This window comes from Corvus kubaryi, unplaced genomic scaffold (assembly GCF_017639235.1).
Source record: "Corvus kubaryi isolate FWS band 111438036 unplaced genomic scaffold, C.kubaryi_AGA036_p1.0 37384, whole genome shotgun sequence".
In the NCBI taxonomy this organism is placed as follows: Eukaryota; Metazoa; Chordata; class Aves; order Passeriformes; family Corvidae; genus Corvus; species Corvus kubaryi.
In genome coordinates this window covers 2,070,253-2,095,774 of record NW_024581126.1, presented here as the reverse complement: position 1 = coordinate 2,095,774, position 25,522 = coordinate 2,070,253, and the positions used below count along the sequence as shown (strand labels likewise).

At 39.0% G+C, this 25,522-nt stretch overlaps 1 protein-coding gene and 1 long non-coding RNA gene across 4 annotated transcripts in view; one reads left to right on the top strand and one right to left on the bottom strand.

The window, feature by feature from the left end:
• Positions 1-25,522, top strand: part of SPON1 (spondin 1) — a 175,505-nt gene that overhangs the window by 116,199 nt on the left and 33,784 nt on the right. The window lies entirely within an intron of this gene.
• Positions 5,332-25,522, bottom strand: part of LOC121668089 — a 69,154-nt gene continuing 48,963 nt past the window's right edge. For all 3 annotated transcript variants that reach the window (XR_006017248.1, XR_006017247.1, XR_006017249.1), the window contains 2 exons: positions 23,763-23,944; positions 5,332-6,221 (listed from right to left, as the gene is read on the bottom strand). This is a non-coding gene — a long non-coding RNA (uncharacterized LOC121668089). The remainder of the gene's footprint in view (positions 6,222-23,762; positions 23,945-25,522) is intronic.

Sequence of the window (25,522 nt, the reverse complement as noted above, 5' to 3'; positions counted from 1 at the left end):
GAATCTGCAGATCAGAGGGTGTTATCTGTGTCAGCAAATTATAATCTTCTCTACTATTTATTGAGTTTGAGGATAGAAAATTTTTATGTATTAATTTTAATAATAGTGTGATCAAAGACGCTATGTATTATTTATAATCTTCTAAAGTGCAAGTGTCTCTAGTACCAATTTTTAATGAATTTCCATATTCTCTTGTTACTAGGCAAATACCATTACCCCTGCTTTATTACCTAGATTAATATTTCAGTAATGTGGTGCATGTTTTGTACTGCCACTGGAGTAGAGATTGTAGGATCCTCAGTAAGTGGCAGCTCCAGGCATGGGTGGCATCTCAAAACCTCGGGGTTTTTTTCACACACACGTATTTCAGAAGTCTTCATTAGTGAGGTCTCTGATTGTTTAGGAAGAATAATACACTTAAAAATGAATTATCCATCATCAGAAATTCTAGAAATGAGAATGACCTAAAAAATATCCAGATATCCGCATACAAAACAGTACCCCTCTCTCTCTGTGTAGCCTTTAAAAAATGCTTTCTTCAGTATCCCATCCCCAGCGTGTACCTAGTTGTGCCAGGGCATCATCGTTGTGCATCTTTCACAAATCAGAACCTGGGCAGTCTCCTTCCCAGCACTGCTGGAGAGCCACAGGACACAGGTGTGGAGTAGCCTGATGGTTTCTTCTCACTCTTGTTGTGGTTGCAGTGGGCTGGGGGCGGGTGGAGTGGGGGCTGTATTTTTAAATAGCAGTGGTTGACACCTCTTTTAAATGCTTCCAATAGCACCAGCACATGAACACGGTGACTAACAGTGCCTGACAATTTCAGTTTTACTGCACTTATTGCTTTGACAGGCCTTGACTTTCTGCCAATTCAGTTGGAAACAGGCTCTATATCCCTTTTGCCCCACTGGCTTTCCAGATTCTCTCTATTTTTCTAACCATTCATTTATTTCTCTTGCAACTCTAATTTCTCTGGGGTAGTGGCCACAATCACTCCTTCCCCACAACTTGTGGCCACCTGTGCTATCTCTGCAGTTAAATCATTAAGACATATTCTGAGAAAACAGGAGAGAGAGATAATTACAACATTAAATGATCTTTTGCCTCATTAATTTTTTAATAAAAACATCTGACTTGAACCTTGCCTGCAATTTTTTGGTACTTCCAAACGTTAAGTGTAGAGTTAACCTGTCCATTAACAGCCTCCACTGTGACCGTGTCCCCCTCTCTTGTGCCATGAATGTGTCATTTCTGTGTTCCCTCAGCCTGTTTAGATGACATATGAACTCCCAGAGAACAGCTGGAGACGCTGGGTGATGAACAGTAGAGATTTATCCTTTTACTGATTCCAGGCATGGTGTGGGTATAAAACAGGCAAAGCTGTCTGAACTTAATTGTTGAAAAAAACCACATTTTATCAAGAAAATAAAGGGAAAGTCGAGGACCAAGGCTGAGGATCTCACTAGTTCATCTATCTCCTTTACAAGTTTAAGCCCATGAGTGCCTATAAATATTTATAATTGTTACTGGGAGGAAATAAGGTCACTGAAGTCAGCCATGTGCTCAGAGTATTTAAGCTCCTGGGTCCCAGCTCAAATGGGCATCTATCAGGAGTTGTAGCTCTTCACAACTTGGACTAAAATGAGTTGCTGATGTCAACTTATTTTTAAATAGTTGAGTATGCACAATGCAAATCTCATTATCTCTTCTGTTCTGCTCTCTGGGCCTACAAAGACTACCCTGGCACTGGGAATTGAGTTGTTTCTTCCTGTGAATGGTGCTGCCAGCTCCGGGCTAGTGATCTACTGGGTGTTACAAAAATGATGCCACCTTTTCATGTTCTCTAGCTTGTTGATGGCTTTTTTATCTCTTTATTGTTGTTATAGTCACCCACTGGCAGAACATTTGTGAGAAATACAGATGTATTTTTTCTCCAGGTAAATTGATAGCACAGGGTTATTTGGGGTTTTTTCTGGTTTTTTTTGGTTTGTTGGTTTGGTTTTTTTTTTAATGTGTGTGTGTAGATTTACTTGTTATTTGGTTGGGTTTTTTGGGGTTTCTTTTGGCCACGTGCATCCGTACTTCATTGTTAAGGAGCAGTTAAAGATTTAAGATAGGATTATAGGAAAAATACCAAAGGAACCAACAAAAGCTCCCCCTCCCCACAGATTGCAGTAATTTCTGAGCTTTCATAGTTTCTTTTAAATCAGCAGAGAGATTTTTACTTGTGTCAGAGGTATGGTTCTCAATGTGGATATTTTCTAGAGGAAGATTTTAAAGTGAGAGCAGAATCCACAACAGCTGATCACAGCTTAAGTGGTCAGTTGCTAAAACTAATTTTCCTTTGACAACCAAATACCTTCTGTAGAGTTCTCAGGTTTCCTGTAGCGAAAGAACAGAGAATACCTGAGGAAATATTGTGGATCCTGTAGAAAGGATATCGGGGGGAAAAGTTTTTTAGAGTAAAAACATGTATGAACTATTGGTACTCTACAATCATTATGTTGTGCAATAGCCTGAAAACTGCCATCTGGCACGGAGAATAATGAATACAGACGATATGTTCATAGGGAGAAATTCAATAATTTTCAAAGGAAATGTATTGGCATCACTCTGGAGAAATGGCTGGATTGTGGCTTCCCATTTGCTGTGTTTTCTTAAAATTATCTACTTTCTAGTAGCAGTGATAAAAGGACATGAAAACAAACTAATAAGGGTTTTAAGAGGATTTTTGTAATATTTGTAATTTCTGAGAAGAAATCTGCTGGGTGTGCTAAGATAATTTGGGCAACACAGTCAAAGCAGCTGTCTAGGTTCCCTTTTAGGATTTCCCATCACTGAGGGACACCTACACCACGTCTGTGCTGAGTCCCTCACTATTGTCAGCTGATTTTCCTCCCCATTGGACATTCTCCAAAGGATGGATGCAGGATGAGAATTTCTTTGGACAGGCCCAAGAGAGATTCAAGTAACATTCCATTACATGGAGATTGGCAATCTGAGTTAGTCTTTAAGCACATATTGATTTGATCATCTCCACTCTATTAAAAACCATTTAAATCTGCAGGACAGTCTGACAGTGGCCTTCAAACACATGAAAACTGAATATGAATATATATATATATATACATTTTTTTCTGGTGTTGCAGCTGTGCCCCAGTTTGGAAGTACATTTCATGTTACTCTGGATCAGTAGAGAATTGTGCTTTATGACTCCTTGATTTTGAAATCTAAGGCTTTTCTGAGAGATATATATTGGATATTCATTCACATTAAAGTTCAAACAGAGTTTTATGGGGAGTAATAACACAAATTATATTGAAGTAAAATTAAGAATTCCAAATGTTTTATTGACCTGGGCTCTGGTAAATTCAATTCTACTTTCATTTCAATGAGTTTCATGGCCCACTGGAGATGTAATTTGTTAGGTCTAATTAATACTCCTCTGCTTATAATTTTTATACAAGACCAAATATATATTAAATTGAAATAAAAATTCATAATTAACTGCACTAAAATGTCTGCTCAAACCCCCTGATTATAAAACAGACCCTGTATCTTTTGTTGTTAAATTTATATGAACAGAAACAGCTGTCCTGGGGTACCTACAATTCATGTCTTGCGTTCAAAATTACAAATTTCTATATGATTTACTTTATTTTGCTAGAAGTAGTTGATCTTTTCATTTCCTCAGTGCAAATAAAATCAGATAAAAGCCAGCTGACAGTAACCATTCTTGGATCTTCTGGAATCCATTTCAGTAAGAGTCATTGCAGGTTTGAAGCTGTTAAAAAGGCAGACATTTTTCTGTGCAAACCTCTGCCCGTGGCTGGAGCAACAGTTAATTCTGATTAAAGATAATTAAGAAAGAGTTACACTTGATTGATTTTTCCAGCTGGTTTTTATATTTGGGTAGTCTGAGGACCAGAGGAACAAACTCATTCACAGATCTTCAATGCATTGAAAATATTCTCAAATTGCACACCAAAGTAAACCAGCTTGTTGGTGAAGGTTCCTGCATACATTGTTCCTGAGATCAAATGAAGATCTCTTTGTACTGGCAGAGAAGAACAAAGATGCCTTGTTGTAAATATACTGTAAATAATAATAATCAAGCTGCTTTTGCTCTGTGTCCATCTTGCATATCCGTGTGATGTGGGAATAAGGTATCCAGAAACACTAGAGTTAAAAAATACCAGAAGAATAATTTTCAGTCACATATGAGGCAAAATATTATCCTCAATAGAATGGAAATCGAGTTTTTGATGGAAATGTTTTGCCTGCTAAATGGAATCCTAGAGGAGGCTGACAGAAACATATTCTAGTTAACATTTGATAAAAACTGTAAATGAAATATTTAATTATGAGCATAAGACAACAGCTCTGTCTGTAACCTTTTTGCAGCTGGGTTGATATCACTTTTCCTGTCTTTGACAAGGAAATTAATTGTGTTGCTGAAGTGTGAATTTAAAGCCGTTGAGTGTCCTTTGTTTTTCAGCAGCACTAGTTTATGTTCAACTGTTGAATACAACTGGATGAGATTTGCTACAACTCTGAGCAATGCTTTCCATTATTTCTTCCTGTGTCACAAGGTTTCTGGTTCCTGGTGAGCTTGGTGTCCCCCAGGACCTCTGGGACCTTTGCTGCAAAAGAGCTTTCCGGCCAGTCAGCCCACACACTCTGCCCTGGTGCATGGGGTTGTTTCTCCCTGGGTGCAGGACTTTGTATTTCCATTTCCATTTGTTGAACTTCATAAAGCCCATTTCTCCAGCCTGTGCTTGCCTCTGAATGGCAGCACACCCATGTGGTGTCCCTCTCTGTCCTTCCCACTGTGTGACATGAGGGATGGGCCAGCCACTCGTGCCTCTCAGGACTGTATATTCCGAGCGTGGAATATTCTTTTTCCAAGCATGTAATATTCTTAGAGTACAAAAGATTTCTGAAGGATGGAAAAGGATTGCCCTTACCTTTTAGAAATTGGTTGCGGTGGGAGTAAAGCATCTCAATGCCTCTGTAAATACTGCTACAGTTTGAACAAGGTAGTGTCCTGATGTGAGCTCTATAGCTCAGAATTAACTGTCAGCTACATCTTCCTGCACTAAAATGTCGTTGTTTTGGTCTTGACTGCCTTATTTTTCATTATGTCTTAGGCTGCTAGTACCTCAAAACCCAAAATCTGTTAAAAATATGATTATTTACACACGAAGTCAGTTATTAGACTGAAAGCATATCGGGTGAGAGATTTTGATTTCCTTATAGAAGATATTTTATATATATTTTTATTTTTAATTGTCCCACTTTTCATCCTGCTCTTTCATACTGTCCAGAGTATCAAAAGGAGTACGTTCTGGTTTATTGCTCATTCCACAAAGAAAGACATTTAACACAAACATGGTTGCAGTTTATAAATGAAGATCATCCTCATTTCTCAGAAAGAGAGGGGCTGACCACACATGAGAACAGTTTACATTTAGAAGAGAGCTATTTCAAAAAGACTCATGGCCTGCTCTGGTACCAGGAACCAGGGAGGGCACTTTCAGAGGTAATGCTGTGGAGAAGATAAGTTTGGGGTTTTTTGGATGTGCATCGTAGATATATTCAGTGGCTGAGTCGAGAACATGTCCATTATAAAGTTTTGTGCCTGTGTTGCATGGAGGAGCACACAGAAGCTTTATGCTCTCCTGGTGTGTCATTATGTGAGGCAAGAATGATCCTCCCATCTGCTCCCTGTAGCTGAAATGTACTCAACTGATCAGCACAACTGAAAAAAAAAAGGGCCATCAAAATCCCCAAAGCCCAATTACTCCATCTATCCATGCCTCTGAGGTGAACTAATGGAAGTTGTTACTGACAAAGACCTGAGAAATAAGTGGTAGCTCCAGGCAAAAACTGTCAAACCTGATCACTTCTTCCGGTTGCTGAAGGAGCTCTGGCATCCTCAGACTGGAAAGAGCCATGTGGGGGCTTAGGAGACTACAGCAATCCCTAGATTTTAGCAAATAACACGGTGCCACCTGCAGAATGGAATAAAGGGAAAACCTCTCGCAGCAGTCAGCTTTTCTGCAAAGGTTGGAAAGCTTTTGTCATTACTTCAATTTATAAATGTTTTTCAGAGTGTTGCCTGTTAAGTGGTATCTCAGTCCATATGGATGCATGGCATCTTCCTTCAGTTTTTTCGTGGTTGGAAAGCAGCCTTAGTTCATTGGGGTGTTTCTGGAATGCTGTAACAAACGATAGGGGATTGTAATAGAGCAGTCTAATACAGTGTAACAACACAATAAACACTATAAAAGTCAGCATTATGGTTAAGTGACTACTGCATTTAAACCCAGCAATAACTGAAATCTGGGGTCACTGGCAATTCTGAAGAAAAATGCCCTTAAATGAGGCAATAGCTAAAATAACCTTAAAAAAATCCCTAAATATTAAACCTAATTTGGGTTGAATACAATTCAGATCAGCCTCAAAACCTTCCTACTCTTTTGGTGTTTGGTTACAGTTCTCAGTGTGCAGGCAAAGAGCATTCCACACAGAAATAAATGTGGTAAAAAGGACTTTGGGGGATGTTTTCAGCCTTTCAGTCTCACACCTGCCAGGGCTCAGTGTCCCTGAGCTGTGTTATGGTCAGAGGAATTAGGCAAAGTCACAGGAGCTGCCAATGAGACAGATAATTTCTAATTCAGCATGTGGCTGATGGTTTATTTTTTTCCGCACCATTGGTTTTTTTATTATGTTTGTTTTTCTACTCTTTTTTTTTTTGTTTTTAATTGGGAGGTTTATTTCATTTATATGTGTGGCTCAATCACTAATGCATTTTAATCTCTACGGCATCATCTGAGAAAAATGGAATGTGAAAAGCTATGTACATCTGTTTATAAACATGTTACTGAGCACAGCTCTTTGCCAAGGGAGAAGCATCCAAGATGCTTTAATTGACAGTCCAGTTCAAGCACACACATCTCATTTGTGGATACCTCCACCTGTGAACAGCAATGCCATTTATCTTCACATCTCCACTGAATCCATTTGCAACATTATAAATTGGGACGCACGTGGATTGTAGGCACAGTGAGCTGAGCAGTGAAAGTGTGTTCGTAGGCAAGGTGCACAGCAATAATCAATGTTCATTTTCATGAGTGAGGTACAGCCTAATCAGTCACAGAGCAGAACAAAGAGGGGGTTGTATTGTGTTACTCAGGGAATGACCAGATGTGAAAAAAAGGAATTTTCAGTGGATTTTAAAAAGGTCAGAATAAAGAAGTATCAAGTTGAAGAGTTCAGCTATTTTTTTCTCAGACTGAAAGAGCTGAAAGCTTTTTTTACCTTTCTTCAGAGAGCAGAATGATTTTGAGTCAAATGAGGGAACTGAATATTTAAAAACTGTCAACAGAACACATTGTTAGGCATGCACACATTTGTTAGGATCTATGAATGTAACTCATTTTCTATTCAGCATTCAACCCAATTTTTTTCTTTTGAGGCAATTTTGCATTTAAATGTGATAAATTGTGGTGTCTGGGCCGGCAGGGTAAAACAGTTTTATTCGTTCATGGTAGAGCGATGCTGTACAAATTTTTCCAATATGAAAATTGTGAAATACTGTTTTCGGTAAGATTTTTACTCATAGGAAATCTGTGTTTCCAACTGAAGATTTCACACATCTTTTTATTTAACTGGTTCATACTCTAAGGGACAGATTTTCAGTCAGACTTCCATATGCGTACATATAACCTGACCATAAAAATAACATTATTTACATGTATAAAAACTCCCCATTACTGCAAACTTACATCGAGAAAATTGACTCCATGGGGTTAAGTACTGAAAGTATTATTTTTCATCAGCAGAAGTCAAGAGCAATTTTTTTGAGAAGTAGGGGTTATTCAAAAACTCCAGTCAGAAATGTGCTTGGCATCACTTAGATAGAGACATACGAAATTTGGCTGGGGACTTTGTTGGCAGGGTGTACCCTTCATGTAAGACAGAGACACATGCTTCTCAAAAACCCCACAGAGCTTCCAAACCAAGGCCAGTCTCTCACGTTCTCCTTGTGCATCATTGTAATTGTGTGTCTCCACACCATTTAGATGCACAAAGAGACAGAATTGGAGCTTGCTTTTCAGTCATGCATAATATAGATAATCATCCTCCCTCCCACATCTCTTGTGCATGCTCTTTAAATGAGACTACTTTTTAGTCCATTTTAAGCCGAAATATCTAGTGGCTTAATAACAGCTGTTTCTCTTTAAAATGCACTTAGAAATCCTGTTTAGGGTGCTAATTTGCTTAAGGATGGAGCCAAACTACATTTTCTGTTTAATAAGAGCTCTTTCTGCATTTTAATCTCCTAATCAACAGTAATAGGCTATGGATATATAGAGGCAGAGTAGTGTTTTTTAAGAGGGGGCATTCCTAAGTACTCATACATGATTTTGTGAAATGGGTGAAGCACTTCAAGATGCTCTTCCAGCATCTCAAGTATTTTAGTTCACCCAGTCAAAAAAAGCCTGACTCACTGTGACATCCGTGGGCAATGGGGATGGTGACTGAACTCAGAGTGGCCTAAAATAAACAGGCAGCCCAAGACAGCCACATCAGCTGCTCATAGCTGTTCAGCAGCACAATATTTGCCTTTCCAGCAGACTGGAATATTCCTTCTGCTTCTGTGGGGCTGTTTTGTGTTGGGGCTTTTTGTTTGCATGTTTGTTTTCCAAAAGTGAGACAGAAATGGCTGTCTTCAACTCCCGGAAAATTGGCTGGGGTAATGGAAGAGACTTCAATTCAGGCAAGGCTCCCAGTGCTGCAAGAAGCCCACGATTCCCCAGCCCGCTTGTCTGGGCAGCTGCCACAGCCAACAGGCAGCTCGGAAAGCCAGAGCTGTGGCACAGAGAATCAACCTCATTTCAACTCCATGGCAGGGAGCCAAAAAATCCTAAAAGTCATGGCTTGAGCGAGGAGCTGAGTCCCCGTTAGGAGCATATGCAGTGTGCTCCTGGATTTGTCAGACCTTTAAGCAGCAGCCACGAGCAAATTAAATGAGATCCCAAGCTCCCAAGCAGCTTGCTAGATGGGAAACCGAATGTATTTCCAGCAGAAAGCTGCCCAAGTTTTGAAGGAATTAATCAAAACAAATATGTATTTCTGCAATCTCTTTTGATCTCAACAAATTAGCATTGTTTCACTGAAAAACTGTCATCCAGCTGTAATAATATTAACCCTTGATTTACCCAGTGTCTTGGTAAATAAAGTGTCTTTTTCCTGATTTCCTCTTCTGCTATGAACACTGCTTAACAAGGAATAACAGGTTGTACTACAAAAGGATATATATAACATATTGCCTTAACATGGTTTTAACATACTGCCTTAATCAAAATATACTCTTCTTCTCTCTCCTCTCTCTTTATACTCCTGTCTCCCTCAGTGTTCATGATTCTGGGACAGGAACTTATCACTCCTGACTGCAGTGTGCGGTAGTGGCTTCAAATGACATGGCAAAATCCTGTGTTTATTGTGAAAATGACCCACCCTTTCTGCCAGTCACAGCTTCTGGTATTTAACAGCACAGTGTCCGCCTTGGTGGTCTAGATTGGCTGAAAATCCTTCTATCCACATAGGGAACTGCTGACCAGTGACTAAGGAATGTGGGGGAATAAGGCACATAGAGATGCTTCCTTTGCAAGCGCAGTGGTTTGAGCACACTGTGAGCTGCTTGCAATGACCTGAGATAACTCCAAACCCACAGGAGTTTAACCAGAGTCAGGGACTAAGTATGCCCCAAAGTCAGGTTCTGTGAAGTGAAACCTATGTGTGTGTCTCTCCTGCTGTTTGGTGGTCGCAGCCTCATGCACAAATCCCCAAACTGGCTTTAAACTTGGTTATCTGTGGCAGCAAAGATGTGCGCAAACGAATTTATCCTACAGAAAGAAACTGTCACCTGCCCCTCAGCTTAAATCCCCTTGGACAATCAGCAAGGACAAAGGAAGGGAATTAGGATGGGACTCTGTTGTCGTACCTACAAAGCCATTAATTCCTAAGTGGTTTCACATACAGAAACCTTCTTTCATTTCCGCTATACCAAGTATTATTGATTTTTTGCTGTTGCAGCAGTGCCTTAAGGACCTGACCAGGGCCTCTAGGCGTAGATGTGTTATATTTTTATAGGCATGCAAGACAGAGATAATTCATGCCCTAGGCAGTTATCAAGTCAAAAAGCAGCAGGTTGTTAAAAATATATGGGGAGAAAAGAGGAGTAAACGAGACGGTTAAACCTGCACACGAACCAGTAGACGAGAATAATACTGAAACAGGAAGACGAGGTTGCTGTTTCTCTCATACCATGTGTGAAAATTAATTAATGTTAATCACTGCAGTATTACAGGATAAAGCAGTGGTTTCAGTGCTTAGGACGTGAGTGCATTCATTAACAAAAGACTTGCTTGTTCTTGCATCAGGCATACCACAGGTCACTGTAGACCCACCAAATACCATCTTGTTAATGTATCCACGCTGGGGTGCTTTCATCATGTTGTGGGATATTAATTAGCTCAGGCAAGGTAGCAGGGATAGCAGTTTTAATGCTATTGGAAGTATCAAATAAAAAGCAGTAAGTTACATTTTATTCTGCATCGCAGCGCATATTCAAAGCTGAAAGGACTGCTAACAGGACTGCTTGGGATGAGGCTCCACAGATGAAGGCAGTGAAATTTATGAGGGTTAATTTCAGCTAACAATTATTGTTTTGAAAACCACTGCATGTGGCATGCTTATACAAGCCTCCCAGGTAAAATCCATTCCTCCTGGAAATCCCTGTTCCAATTGTCCTTGTTGAGCAACAGAGAGGGATCTGCACCCTTTAAACTTCTCTTGTTCTGCCTTAGAGCACTGGCATATTGATTTTAGTTTTTGGATCTCATTTATTCAATTACTGTAATTGAATAAATACGAATATTTCTTCCTTGTCTTCCTTTTTCTTGCAATGTTCTCACAACTCATTTAGTTGGGAGCACTGGGGGTGTCTGAGCCTCAGCATTGTGACAGCACAACCATAGAGGGGTCAAGGCAATCCGTGAGTGGAATCAGTGGTGGCATCTTCCTGCCATGGAGTGTCATCCCAGAAAAATGCTACCAAGAGAGATAAGAGCCTATTTCTAAACTTCAGTTATCAGTCTTGTGTCTAGTGTGAATATATCTTTGCACCTCTATTTCATGCACAGATTATCTGTGGATTTAGGATATGTAGAAACTAGATCAGCACCTGCAGATTTGAAGTGTGTTTACACAAGCTGCATCTTTATATTTCAGAGTAGAAAATCTCGATGTTCACTGATTCAATGTGTTCATTGAATTAATATCTTCTTTTTATTTTTTTAAAAATCATACCAACTCCTTCTTCATTGACTGCCTTCCAGTTTTCATGCATGCTGTTTTCCATGCTCCCATAGCAAAAGAAGGAATTCTTAGAAAAGTTCTAAAACAAAAACTTACTGTAATAAAAAAAAGCAAGTATTTGACTGAAGACATTTATGCTGTGCTTGTGTGAAGTATAGTAGGAAGGAAGCCAATCATTTTCTGTTCATTATTGTTTAAAATACCACCATGTCTGTATAAACAGAGCCCTATTTATAAAAACAATACAATAAAAGCACTCACATATGCTATAATTGCTGATAAAATTACGTGTTTATGCTACACAGTAGATTGGCTGAATGCATGTTGGAAATTACAGCACTTTAACTGCAGGTTAAAATGTGTTATTGGAAAGTTTATTTTATGTTTTATATATAAAATAGCAGAATTATAACAGTAGTACTAACTTTTAAATACTATTAATGGCTAGTGCTCTGTTATTTCATTAAACAGAGATCTGCTTCTTCTAAAATAATCTCTCAAGCTCATGGTTATTTTCTTTTTAAGGCAATGTGATAGCAATACTATATTGTATATTAGTCTGCACAAGAGCAGCTGTAATTCAAGAGTCAATTCTCCATTCCTCAGACAATAAGAACTTTATGACAAGAACTTTGCCTTACAGATGTGTGAGTATAATGAATAAATGACAAGTTCTTACCAGATAGCAACATTATATTCTTTATTGTGCTTGGGCCCTCACTTACAAAACAGCCAAGAAATGTCAAACACTTAGATAAATCAGCTCTTACTGAATTTTAGTTCTCTGGAATCCTGCACACATTGATGAGAACAAGTCCTTTACTGCCGCGAGATAAAATACAGCTCACCCCTGAGGCAGATGTTGCAGAAGCAACGTGTGGATGAGAAGATAAGACTTCAGAAGGTGTTAGCTAGTGCCATACTAATTGATTAGTTGCCATTGCTGAGAAGAGATTGTCCTACAGAGCCCCAGCCATCAGCTGCCTGCTGAGCTAGATGGAAATCAGTGGGATGAATTCAGTAGGGGATTATTTCAGGCATTTTGTTTAACAATGACTCCTTAAGTTCTAATGTATTCTAGAAGAAATTATGCTCCAAAGATTAATAAGCAATTGATTATTTTCACTGAAGTTATTTTAAGAAAAAGCTATCTCCCACTAAAATGGAAAACCCCATCTTCCAGCATTGCAAGCTAATAAAGATCTTCGACTTTCTTCAATCACACCTTAATAACAGCAGTAATAGCTTGTGGTGCTTTTAAGAACAGGGTTTTCCAAGGCCAAATTCCTTGTAAGGCATTTCAATTTCACAGCCTGGAATAAAAGCCCAGGTTTTTGGAAAAACACAGTACTGGAGGGTCTACAAACAAGATGGGCCTCTTGCTTCTCAGGAGAGCAAAGGTGCATCCAGGGGCCTTATGTTAAAATACAAGCAAACATAAATTTCTAAGTGAATGTAACAGTGATTCCTGTTAGATGTCTCTTCAGGGCATTTAGTTTTCTTCTGTGAGATCTGGAAGTTAGACTAATAGATGACAGCATGTCCCCCTGCAAATGGCTCTCCAGTTGAGAGGCTGAAGACTATTGTGCCCTTTTCCCAGTCTATTTCTAGAATGGTCCTTTTTGACTCACAGAAATCCATAGCAATATATTTCCCAGGTATCACTTTGAACTAAATGGATCCACTATTTCACTCCCTTTTAAAATTTTCTGAGACAGATGTCAGCAATAACCTCAATGCCTCTCTGATTCTTGTTTCCTTTTCCTTCTTTTCCTCTCTAAATGAAATCATTTTTGAAGCTGCTCAGAAAATCCAGATGTAGCCTAATAAAAGGGAGAAAAGGATGTGATTTTCAGGAATCTGCCATAGTTCTTTTAACCATAATGATTGCAAATATATTTCCATTTCATACATCTACCTAGATGGTTCTTTGAACTCGAAATACCACGGGTGACCATGATGTGGAATCTGACCATCTAAAAGCAAAAAACTTGCAAACACTTGTGAGCTGCTCAACACATCCATTTTATTTTCTTAGGCTTGGAGCCCAAAACATTCCAGGAACTTTCCAAGCACAGAGATGGATCCTGTCTTTGACTTTGTGTCGTTACTAACAAAAAATTCCATGACATTTTGTTGATGTGTTTGTCTCACTTAATACAACCCCACATTATGGTGTTCATCAAATCCGTGCGACTGAAATTCTGTATTCACTGCAATACACACAAAGCTCTTTCTTCACCTTCAATGTGTTGTTCTGGCATAAAAATCTGTGAACATTGACATGAAAACTTGCTGAATGTCTTTTTTGTTTCCCTAGCATGTTCATGAAATAGAATGAGAAATCATGACGTTTGAAATTTTTTTTTAATGATTATGCTTCACATAATTCATAAGTAATTTCTAGGCCCTAGAGGTTCCCATGACACATCAGAGCTACTGTTGTTGTTAAGATAATGGAATTAAGTGGTATGTAGGTGATCTAGATTCTGAAATGCTGGCACTGTGCATTCATGAAGCCTTCTGTGGGCTGCAGAATGATGGAGCTCCTAAATTTATCTCCCCTTGTTTGCCTAGGTAAGCAAACAGATGCAAAACCCAAACATGCAGAGCTAATGAATTCTGTAAGAACTCCCTGCTCAAGCCTAGCAAGGGATCACAGCAGGAACAAATGCTTGACCTCTTGAGTTTAATAACAAAAGTTAGATTCTATCCTCAGAAATGCTGGTAAAGCTTTTCGTTTCAGCAGATAAATATTTACATCTGAAAGCAAGGGTTTGACCCGAAATAGAGTGGAGCACATGGTTAGCATTTATCTGAGGCTTGTTTTCCACTGTCAGTCCATGGCTGAAGAATGGAAAGGTGCCCTTTGGAAGTGGTCAGGAAACTCTGATAGCCAGATCATTGCTGTTCTGAATGTGACTACTGCAGAGCTGGAGGGCACCTGCAGTCTGAACATCTGTGGAAGAGTGAGGGGAAGACTGTCACAGCTCAGTTCCAGCTGCAGTCATGTCTGTCTAATGGGCAGATGGAGACACTGGTGGTTAATGATTTCTTGGGGTGGCCTCACAGGGGTCACCACTTTGGGTTCTTCCTGGCCCTTACTTCAGAGTTAGGACAAAGGCTGAAAGCTGCTCCATGGAAAATGGCTTTGGCTGATCCTAACATATTTTTCAGCAACCAAACATATTTCTAGTGCTGAATAAACAAGGCTCAGATTCAAAGTCATGTGAAGACCCTCACAGCAACTATTTCGTTGTTGTTTACTCATTAGCCTAAAACTTCTGCTCCTTCCCTGTGTCCCCTCCTCTCTGTTCTTTTGAAGACGAATGCTGTGAGGAGCAGAGAAAGACCTTCAAAATGACAAAAGGAGTTGGAAAAAAATTAAAAAATATCACAGCCCACTACGAAACTATCCTTGCACTGCACTGGGGGCTTTTGGCAGATACACAGAATCAGAAGAAACAGTGACCACAGATTTTATTTGTCTACTTTTCAACTCTATATATTAAGTTAAAAAAGAAAAAGTTACAAAAATGTACAATCCCTTGTTCTCCATTCAGCCAGATGAACAGTCCAGTAGAGTAGAAATTGAAAGCAATTACCTGGTCTTGAACTGGTGGGCAATTTTATCATTTGTGGTCATAAAGTTTCCATGTCGTGAAAGTGCATCACATGTTTAATAGGATTAAATAAATATTTTTAATAGCTGATGCTTCATGCATGTGTGAAAGAAACAATATACAGTGCATTCCCAGGTTATTCTTTTCATGAAATATTTCTTAAAATCAACTCCACAGAACATGGATAAACTTGTACCTTCCACGATCACAAATGCATTCTCGCTTCCCATTTCCATTGCCTAGAGTGCATTTTTGCAATGGATTGTGATGTTTTTGTTTTTACTGATTATAATCTCTCCCTGGAGAAATACCAGCTTACCTATATGCTCAATATTTCCCCAGATGCAGTATAAATGTGCTGCTGCAGACAAATTGCATACATATATCAGAGGGCAAAAATGGACCTTCTCCTCAGATCGAATCCCTAGTCTTTAATTTAGGTGAGCGTTTGATTCAGAACTTGTCTTTGCAACTGAAATAGAAAACTGGTAAAACAGTCTCCCAGGCTTTTGGAAGGGAGACAGAAATAATCTTATTTTTGTACAGTCCCTGCTGGTCTTTTTTAGCAAGAATCTCCCAAGAATGCTCAGCTAGGACATACTTCAAGGAAATGACGCCCTTTATCATCGCACTGAAATGTAAAACATTTGGGAAGTGTGGTGATATTTTCGTCAAGAATGTTATTGTAGGAAATTCTTTCGTTAAGGAATTGTGAACTAGCTTGTTTTCCTTGCTCTGATGCTGAGGTTTCATTTACTTGAGCACTGCCTTTAAAGCAGCTGTTAAAAAAACAATAGGACCACTCATCTAAAATAAAATAATATAATTAAAAAGTAAATCACTGCTGACACCAAAGTGTATTTAAAAGCAGCTGCAGTCAATAAGATGGTTGGATTTTAGTTCACAAAAATGAAAGGCATGCAGCCACATGGGACCAATAATGCTCTATGATTTATAGTAGAAGAGTTGTGCAGAACAAAGCAGGAGAAATGTGGACCTGAAAGTAGAAAAAGAAACTGTAAATGCTTAAGGCTTTAATGTGTAAGTTCTTGTGGAGCCATAGGAAGCAGTGATTAAGAGAAGTCTTTGAGAAGGACTGATACAATTGGGACTGGTCAGGGAGAGAGAGGCATTCAGAGCAGTCCCTGCCCCTGGAAAAGGTACAAAGAACTACATGTAAAACAGGTGGAAAATAAAAAAACTCTAATTACTTCAGAACTCTGATCATATCTTACAAAGTGTTAAATTTGGATTCACCTGGTCATGCTTACGGCAAGTAGTACCTTCTTCAAAAAGAGTCATAACTTTTGTATAGTTCAGTTATTTCAGAACTAAACTAACATTATTCGTGAACAATATCTGCCCTTTCAAATGTTCTTGCCTGTTGTATAGAGCACTTCTGACTCAGAAAATGAATAATTGATAAGGTGTAAGCCTGTGAGCAATTGGGATCTTTTCAGATCTTTGAGAAAGAAATTTGCTTTCATTTCTAAAATGAGCAGGACATTTTGGAGAAATTGTAGCTGGGTGGTTCAGAGCATTAAACCGTGGCTCAGTAGAAGTGGGTTTTGCTCCCAGAGTTTTCACAAATGTTTGTCTGACAGGAGGAAAGTCTACAGGAACAGATAATGCTTAAAATTTCAGGTAATTCTAAAGTTTGAACATTGACTGTGTTTAACTCATTAATCAGCTGGGTGGTGGGGGAGAAAGACCGTGTAAGACAGCAGGAACTGTTCATCAGCAGAGAGTACAAGATCTAAGTCCCCAGACTTTGAAAATATTATGTAGATTTTCCTGACTATCAGAATAGATCTTACTGGAGACTGGATTTTCTTTTTTCCTGACTGTAGGATTTCTTTCTAGATCATTTTCTATCTTCTCTTTTATTTCATTTGCATAGTTCCTGTGAAATGTTCTGTCCTCTGTTTGGGTTTTGGCACAGCAAATAGCACTGTACGAAGTCTATTGGTGTGCAGAAAACTTAGTTTTGACATTATGACTGTCAAGACTGAATGGAGTGGCTAAAGGTCACTTGTTTTCTGACTCGGGTAGAGATGGATGAGGGTGAATTAATCGTTGGAAAGGATTTTTTCTGAAGGTTGATTTTTTTTTTTTTCCAAGCATAGATAATAATGCAGTGAATCAAAACAGGATGAGAGATAGCAGGTGTCCAGCTTTGTGGATGGAATTAGGGGAAAGGAATTGCTCAAAATTTTCACCTCCCTTCCTTAGACAAGTGTCCTCATTTATAAGCCAGTTACAGCCAGGTGCATATCAAAGGAGATCCACTTGTTCTTCAAAGCTGTGCCTGCTCAGGGTCTGGTTTACAGTTTGCCTTTTAGGTGGCTTTAACATGGGTTTTGGCTTTGTGAAAAGTGTGGTTTGAGCCATAGATTATCCTATCTGTTTGTTAGTTTGCACAAAATTAATGTAGTTAATGTTTCTCAGACAGCTGGATCGTGCTCACGGGATTAATCAATGTTTTAACCACAAATTTAAATTGATTATGGATGGTGCCGTGTTTGCATGTAGCTGCTTTGGTTTTCAGAAAGTGGAACAACACATCATTCAGTGTAGGAGAGAAAGTTTGGTGCCCCCACCTTCATTTGTGGATTACCTGGTGTCACTTCGGAGTTATTACATCAGAGCAGGGAGAGTGTCATTGTCAGGCTTACTCTGGCAAGGCCTGTAGTGTCATCGTGGTGCTGAGGTCAGTGCTGGAGCCTTGGCAGTCAGACAGACAGCTCTGTCAGGGGGCTTGGAAAAAAAACTTTCTGAACTGTAAGTGGTTTATTTGGTCTGCTAACTTTTCTGTACTTTCTGTGCACTATGGTGCAAAGGATTTACAGGAGAGCTCTAGAGCTCTGTTATTTAAAAGCATTTTAACATTCTTTGAGGCAAGGTGCCATGAAATACAAAGTGCTATTAATTGGTTCATCAGACTTGAGAGAATGCAGCAGTAATTGCATGTTTAATAGACTCTCACCATTTGCAGTGGTGCAGCAACCCAGCAATTCTGTTGTGAGCAAACATTTCCATCGGTTTATTTCAGTGTGCAGCTGCAGTGTCAGGAGAAGGCAAGAAGGGACAACCCTGTGAATTTTGGGTGCTTTTGCCTTAGAAACATGAATGCTGAAAACATTTTTTCTGATTAGCCACAGGATGATGTATTCTTAAAGTTACTCCAATGGACAGAGTCCAAGCACTGGCTTGGTAAGAAGATGTGGCATTTACCCTGCTTTGCTGCTCCAATTATTAACCACTTTGGAAGTTTGCCCTTCAATAACGGGGCTGTTCTAATCTCTTTAGAGATTAATAAAAAGAAAAACAACCTAGTTTTATTTTAAGAGATAGCAAAGCATTTTAATAAAGTGGTCTAACACGTGGAACTAGGACTTCAGTGGGTACCAGTCTGGTCTGGTGCTTTTGTACAAATAAAGTGGTGAATGATGGTGGTTTTCAGAGTTCTTCTGGAAATCCCCCAGCAGGAGCCTGGTGTCAGAGTGGACTCGAGGGAGAGAAAATAAAAAATGAGGGAAAAGAAATATCTGTAGATAGTAGCCCTGATTTAAGAGAATTGAGCACAAATCTAATACTGTACAATCCTGATCACAGAGTTACTAAAAACGAGTTTATTAGAGACCTAAAGGAATACAATTGAGATGATCACAACAGAAATATGCACTTTACTAAGGGAATGAGAACTACCAGGGGTCTATTAAATATGCAATTACTGTGACTTTTTTTGGGGACTGAACCTGCCATGGAATATTCAAAATGCCTGTTTCATGGCATAAGAATGCATTGTGTCATGATAACATGGCTAGCAGCTAAGCTCTAAAATTTAAGCCTAACTTCAGAACATCAGCTTTAGAGATAAGCCTATAAACAGGTCAGTGTACACACAATTTCAAAACAACCACATTAAATAACAAAGGATGCACCTCACAATAAGCATTTTTAGCAGTGCACTGAGGCAACAGCCTTAAGGTGTGTCCTTACCAGTCAGTGGTATCTCACAGCTAAAACCAAAATACTTAGTTTATCCTGACTTTACTGCCGTGATTGTTTCTCACTAAATTCTTATTTTTAGAGTTAACATTGTGAGTACAGTGCAATATGGCAAATACCTTCTTTTAGAATGCATGCCTCTGTTCATGATCCTTAACTCAGAACTATTCTGATAATAAAATAACTACATGAGAGCTGCACTCACCAATTTGATGTCCCTGGGTTTTTCCAGAGCACTTTAGGGATGTTCCTTAAGACAAACACCTTTGTTCATGTCTGGCTTATTACAGAGACAACGTCAACCATTTACATCTGGTTACTACAGGATGACCTGCGGCATTGTGGCTACAGGGTTTAACTCTTCGTTTCCTCTTCTGTTGGTGCTTTTCCAAACAAGCAAATAGAAACCCAAATGGTACTTTCTACAGAGGAATTGTTAGCTCTTCCCTAGTATATTAATTATATCAAGTGCAGATGTCACTCTAGTAGCATCTCCTACTGTTTTTAATGCGGTAAGTATTATGTAATTCCTCTTTTAATGTTAATTATTCAGTGGCACATGTAAAGTGTAGTCATATTAACTGATGTAAAGATACTTGAAGCTCTTGAAGCAACAAGTATTGTGGGCACCAGGTAGGGAGATAATGTTCATCTCACTTCCTACACTGTTCTGGGGGAACAGTTAGTGCTAAATAGCTTACAAAAACAAGCAAACAAACAAAAAAAACACCCAAAAACCAAACAAACCCTCAATAAAATACCATTTCCCTGCTGTTTAACTGCTGGAAAGCAAGAGTGGACCCTCAGAGATGGATGACAACATTACCTACACCCAGACCATTGAAATTTCTAAGTAGCAAGGAAATTTTCAGGGTCAGTCTCAGTTTCTGGATTTGCCCCCAATGCTGTGGATGGGGAGATGCACTTCTTGCAAGAGAGAAGCAAGAATATTAACAGGGTTCAATGAGAAATTGCTCCAGTGGTTTAACAAGGTCCACCTGAGTGTTTACTGCACTAAGGATGGGGTCAGACAAAACTGTCAGGGAGAGGCTTCCACTGAGCCATGGGGTCCAGAAAAGACCCCCTTGCAAATCCTCAGTGGGAAACAGGACAGGAGAGTTCCTTACCAGAGAAAAACAAAGGCTCTCCACTCCCCTAAAAGCCAATCGTGCCTGCAAGATGGGCAGTGCAGTCTCCTCTCTGTCTGTCTGCACTTACAGGGGTGCAGAAGCAAAGCTGAGGCAGAATTAAAGTCCACAAGCAGAATCAGGGCTGTCAGACTGGAGCTGCTCTCTGTGCAGAGAAAGTCCTTGGAGTCACACAGTGCTGACTGAGCTGCTTTTCAAGGGGAAAGGAGTTGCAAGGAAAGGAGGTGGTAAAGGGAGCCGCTGACGGGAAAAACGGCAACGCCTCCACTTCTTGGAGAAATCTCTGACATTCCTCTTAAAACCCTGCTCTCCTAAGTCCTGGAAGAGATTGAGATGACTTTATCCCAAATCCCAGACACAGGTGTTTTGGTCATTAAACTCTGAGGCAGGTTAATGTCAAAGCATAAACCATGAGGCTGTAGTGTGCCAGAGGAAGGGCCCACATGGCAGTGTCCTGTCACCGCATTGCTGAACGTGTTGGGCATGGGAAGGGATGTTAAGTTGATTTCCCTAAAGGAATACTGCTTTCCAGATTACAGAAAATATAATTCATGGTAGGATCCTCAATTCCTCAATTTGTTAAAAAGCTGTATTTCTGGTCAGATGTTTTGGTGAGTTTGATTTGGGGGTTTTTCAGAAGAAATGGTAAAGGGTGGCTTAGACACGATACCTTTACTGAAGGGAAATTAAGCTGTTGTGATTGCCTCTGTACAGCAGCTAAAGCACATTGAGAAAATTTTATTGTGCATCTTGAATGGAAAAAATCCCCTGCATTGATTTGTCAAAGTGCTATCAAGGGTCAGGAAAGCTCACCCTCTGAGCTAATATGCTGCTCTTATTTAAATCCCTTGCTATTATCCAAATAATTATTTCTCCTCTGTTCAGGCTCCCACATTTGGCTAATGTGTAAGCAAAGCATCAGGAAGAATAATTGTGACACCTGGAGTCTCACTGCCAGCATTTACCAGATGACAGAATTGTTCTGTGCCCCCATTCCCTGGGCTGTTTCTCAGACCAGACCCAGCCTTCTCCTGAGGTTTCCTGCTGATATTTAAGCAGTTGAGACTCACTTATTCCTAGCATGCCCAAGAGCCTGTCTCAATGCTTTCATCCTTGACTGTTTTGAAACTATTTCCAGGAGCCTGAGCAAAAAATGCTGTAGTTACGTGAATATGAATCTGATGAGTGAACCTAGTGATTTAAACCAGTTTTATCATTATCTCCAGTGAATGCAGGTTTTGTTTTGCCACTCAGTTGCATAACAGCTGCTTTATTGCACACAGAATCTGTTGGATTGCTGTCTGGAGTTTTCTCCCCATTTGTTTTCTGGTGTCCAAACTTTTGAGAGTTTAAAATAGCAGTAGCTTTGTAGCACTTAGGTTCAAAGGCTGGGTTAGGCTAAAGGATCGATGGAACTGGGAAATTTAAGACAGGAGGAGGTCAAAAGGGTGTGTGTTGGATAAACCTATTAAGCAGAGAGTAGGAGTTGCACCACTTAAGGTCAGCTCCAAAATCTAGTTTGATCCCCTACTTTAAAAAGTAGCCATGGTGAACTGTAGTAAATAGATTTTCCCTTGGGTTTGGCGAAGTAATTTAGGATCTCAGAATGTTTTCGTGGTCCTAGAGACAGCAAAGCATTCAATGTAGAATGAAGCAAAATGTGCAGTAGAAAATCATCGTGCAATCAAGAAGTGGATTCCTGAGGGAGACTGTTTTGTAAGGAATCTGCTCAGGCAGAGAAAATGAGAGCTCAGATCTTCAGAGCATACCTAGGGCTCATTAACACACACTGCTAAGCTTTATACTCCAGAAAACATGAATTATTGCTTTAGTGGGAACACCCCAGATTATGTAACTGCACCTTCATGGAAATAAACCAGCGCATCTGATTTTCAATGTTGCCAGTAGCAACAGCTCTGTTATCAATTTCAGCCTACATTCACCTCCTGAAACCTCCACCTCAGTGAAAGGAAGCCCTGTGGGACAGGTAATGCAGAAGGTTGTTAATGCAAAGTGAATCAGTGCTTTTGGGATCTGTAGTCAGATTAACAATGAACACACTTCTTTTTGCATCCCATCCTAGTAATTTAGAATTAAAATTCCTGTAATACCCTTAGAAAGCTTATTTCAAAACACACAGTGTCAGCTAACATCTGCGCAGTCACCATCCCGAAATCCTGAAATGGTGAAGCTTTAACACGTATTTCCGTATTTTCTGGGAAATGTGGACAATACCCACATTTGGGGAAAATTCTCAGCCTGATTATCTGACAGAGAGGTTTTTCTTTGTAAAAGTGAATACAAAATTGCTAAGTATCCAATTCAGGAAAGCTTTCCTGTACAGCACAGCAGTTAAACTGGGACTGTCTGAGGTGCTGGCTTATTTGCTCTCCCGAAGCAGGGATGTTTTCAGGCAGTAACAATTCAGAAATAGATTTAAATGCCCAGCTCTCCTTCTGTTTTTATTCAGTTTCACCCCAGCAGTATTTCTGTATCTATCTCAAGCCCAAAATTGTGTTTAGTAATTGATTGGTTATTATTAAAAGCCTGGAAATTCCCTCAGACTTTCATAATTGGTGAACTGAAAAACTCAGATTTTGTATTCCCTGAAATGACATTACCTATTTTTCAAAGGAAATAAATAAGACCTTTTTAATTAAAGAAATGGCTATTTGTACAGAGAAGTATTGAATTTGTAGGTACTATGATCAAATAATGAATTCCATTCAGGCATGTTTATTTATCTTATAATATGTGTGGCTTTCTCAGCTGCCACAAAATTGCTGTCATAAACATAGAGAAGTCAAATGGGCAAACACAATCCTGGTATAATTCCACTGGCTGAAATGCATATTTGCTGTTTTTTAAGATAATTCTAAACCTGTGCTAGTGGCTTTAAGTATAATCTGCCTGAATCTAAGTCACTCATAGATTTAAACAGAATTTAGTTGTCATGAAATGATAAAAATAAGCCTTTGTCTTTAATTATGGGCTTTTTTCCCTCTCAAATGAAGCAATTTGTGACTAAAAGCTTAGCCTTTTCAAAAGTGCTCTTTCTTAAGAACTGGAAAAAACCAGCTTTTGTACATACTTTCCTAAAAACATCTCTGCATGTTGAACTGCATCTTAGCACTGCTTTTATCACAAAAATATTTTATCACAGAAAAGACAACTACTTTCTTTTTCTTTTAAGGTTTTTACAAATTTCAGTAATGTGCCTACATCAGTGTCCCTTTTCATTCAAATACATCTGCAAAACCGAGGTAGGCAAGATTTCTACAGATTTTATCAACACAAGAAAACATGCCATGCTTTGAGTAATATACCATGGAAGTCCATAATTTGTTGAGTATTAATTAATCAGGTATTTTGCATTAGATAATACTTTAAACTCAAGATTAGGTTTTTATTCTTCTTTGTGATTTCTTTTTGTCTGCACACAGTGGAGGTGGAATGAGGACAATTTATAGCAATCAAAAAGACTGATCAGATTTTGAGAGCACCCAACTATCCCTCCAAAGCTCTACATCATTCTAATTTTTATAGCATTTGGTTCCCCACAGAAATGTGCAATACACTTTTTTATGCTCACCTTATCTCTTTCTCCTTTAATAACAAATTATTTTTGAGGGGAAGGATGATCCTGCAGGGGAAGATGCTATCTTAGAACTCAGATACGTAGGTTTGTCTGCAGAAGACATTCAATTCATCCTCTGGGAACTGAAGATAATGTTGGTTTTTCTACTTTTTAAGAGTCTTGTGAAAATGAATCCACTGTGGATAGAAAGGCATTCAGACAGTGTGAGGAGTGTTGTGGAAGGAATTAAATGTTCTCTGTTCTAAAACAATGGAATGAATGCCAAGCAGCAGCAGTATGAAATGAGTGAAATTAAGCTCTGGCCCAAACCAGGTGTTCTTCATTCCCACAGTTCATTGACTCTGACTCTGATTTGGATGTCAGATAACACAGCAATTTGTGTAGCTGAACGGAATCATATTGTTATCACAAAGTGCTAAGTGATCTGCACAGTAGTAGTTTCTAATGTTATTTGGCACACCTAAAATAAAAATAGTAATAAAACTTCTAGAAATAACTTCCAGTATGGAATAGATGCTAATCATGTTGGTTACCAAAAAGTGGCAGGACCACATGGGATAACTTACATGGCTCTCTAGATCCTACTAATCTCTCTTTTATTCCAAAGGCATTCAGATCATACTTAAAACTTTTGCTGAAAGCTTTCATTACTTTTTAATGGATGTTACCTTTCAAACATGTAGTTTTAAGTCCCCTTGGTTGAGAAAGACTTCTAATCAAATTCTATCTTTAATTCTGCCTTTTTGAGCGATGTCCCACTTTCTGTTCTTGAAGTGAGGAAACGTTTTTAATCTTTTGTAGGTGCACAGTAAAAGGTTTTAACTTAGCAGTGGTTTCATACCACAGGGTTCTGTGTGTTGTCATTTAATTACTTTATTCTGCATGAGCATTCATTTTTACATTGCAGGAACAAATGGATGTAAAGCAAAGGATTAATTTTTAACAACTTCAGAGTATCAGTAAGGCTGTCAGTATCTGAATGACAGTATCAACCTTTTAAAATCATGCTATTGGACTTTTTGGAGAACAGTACTTCCATAGGGAACAGCGATTGAGTCAAACACTCACCCCCAGGTTTAATACCAGTGTAGAAAGTGGATGTGGAGAAAAGGAGAGTTGTTTGCTATTTTTGCATGTTTTAATTTAGGCCACAATCCAAATTAAATTGAAGTTAATATAGAAACCACTTTGGCTTCACTGGAGCAAGTTTTAAGCACGTAGAGAAGGAGCCATTCTACTTCAAATGGAAGCTGGAATCCTATAATTGTACTAATAACAGAAATTGGAGAAGAAGCTTCAGGAGAAAGACTTTATACCAAGTTTTGTCAGTGATTATGTCTAACCACACTTGACCTAAGGGATTTTCATCAGCTCCAAGCAGGAGCTTTGGTGCCCTTCCCCTTAACTTCTCCTGACAGTGTAACATTTTGACACTCCATCATTTTGCAAACAATCTCATTTTCTTTGCCAAAATGTAAGAGTTTCATTACTTCTGAATAATTGCTTCCAAGACAAATACAAAACTGATGACAAGACAACTTGCAACATACCACAGTGAAACATCCTAGTTCTCTTTTCCATATTTTGATGGAAATTCGAGATTTTGTTTACTTAAAATACTTTAATTAAAGCAAAACTTTGGGGATATGAAGAGTAAAATGGGTACAAATGTAGGGCAGCAAGCACTAAGAAAATGTCAACAAAATTACATTTTTATTATATAAAAAAAAGTGGGTTTTTTTTCTCTACTCTAA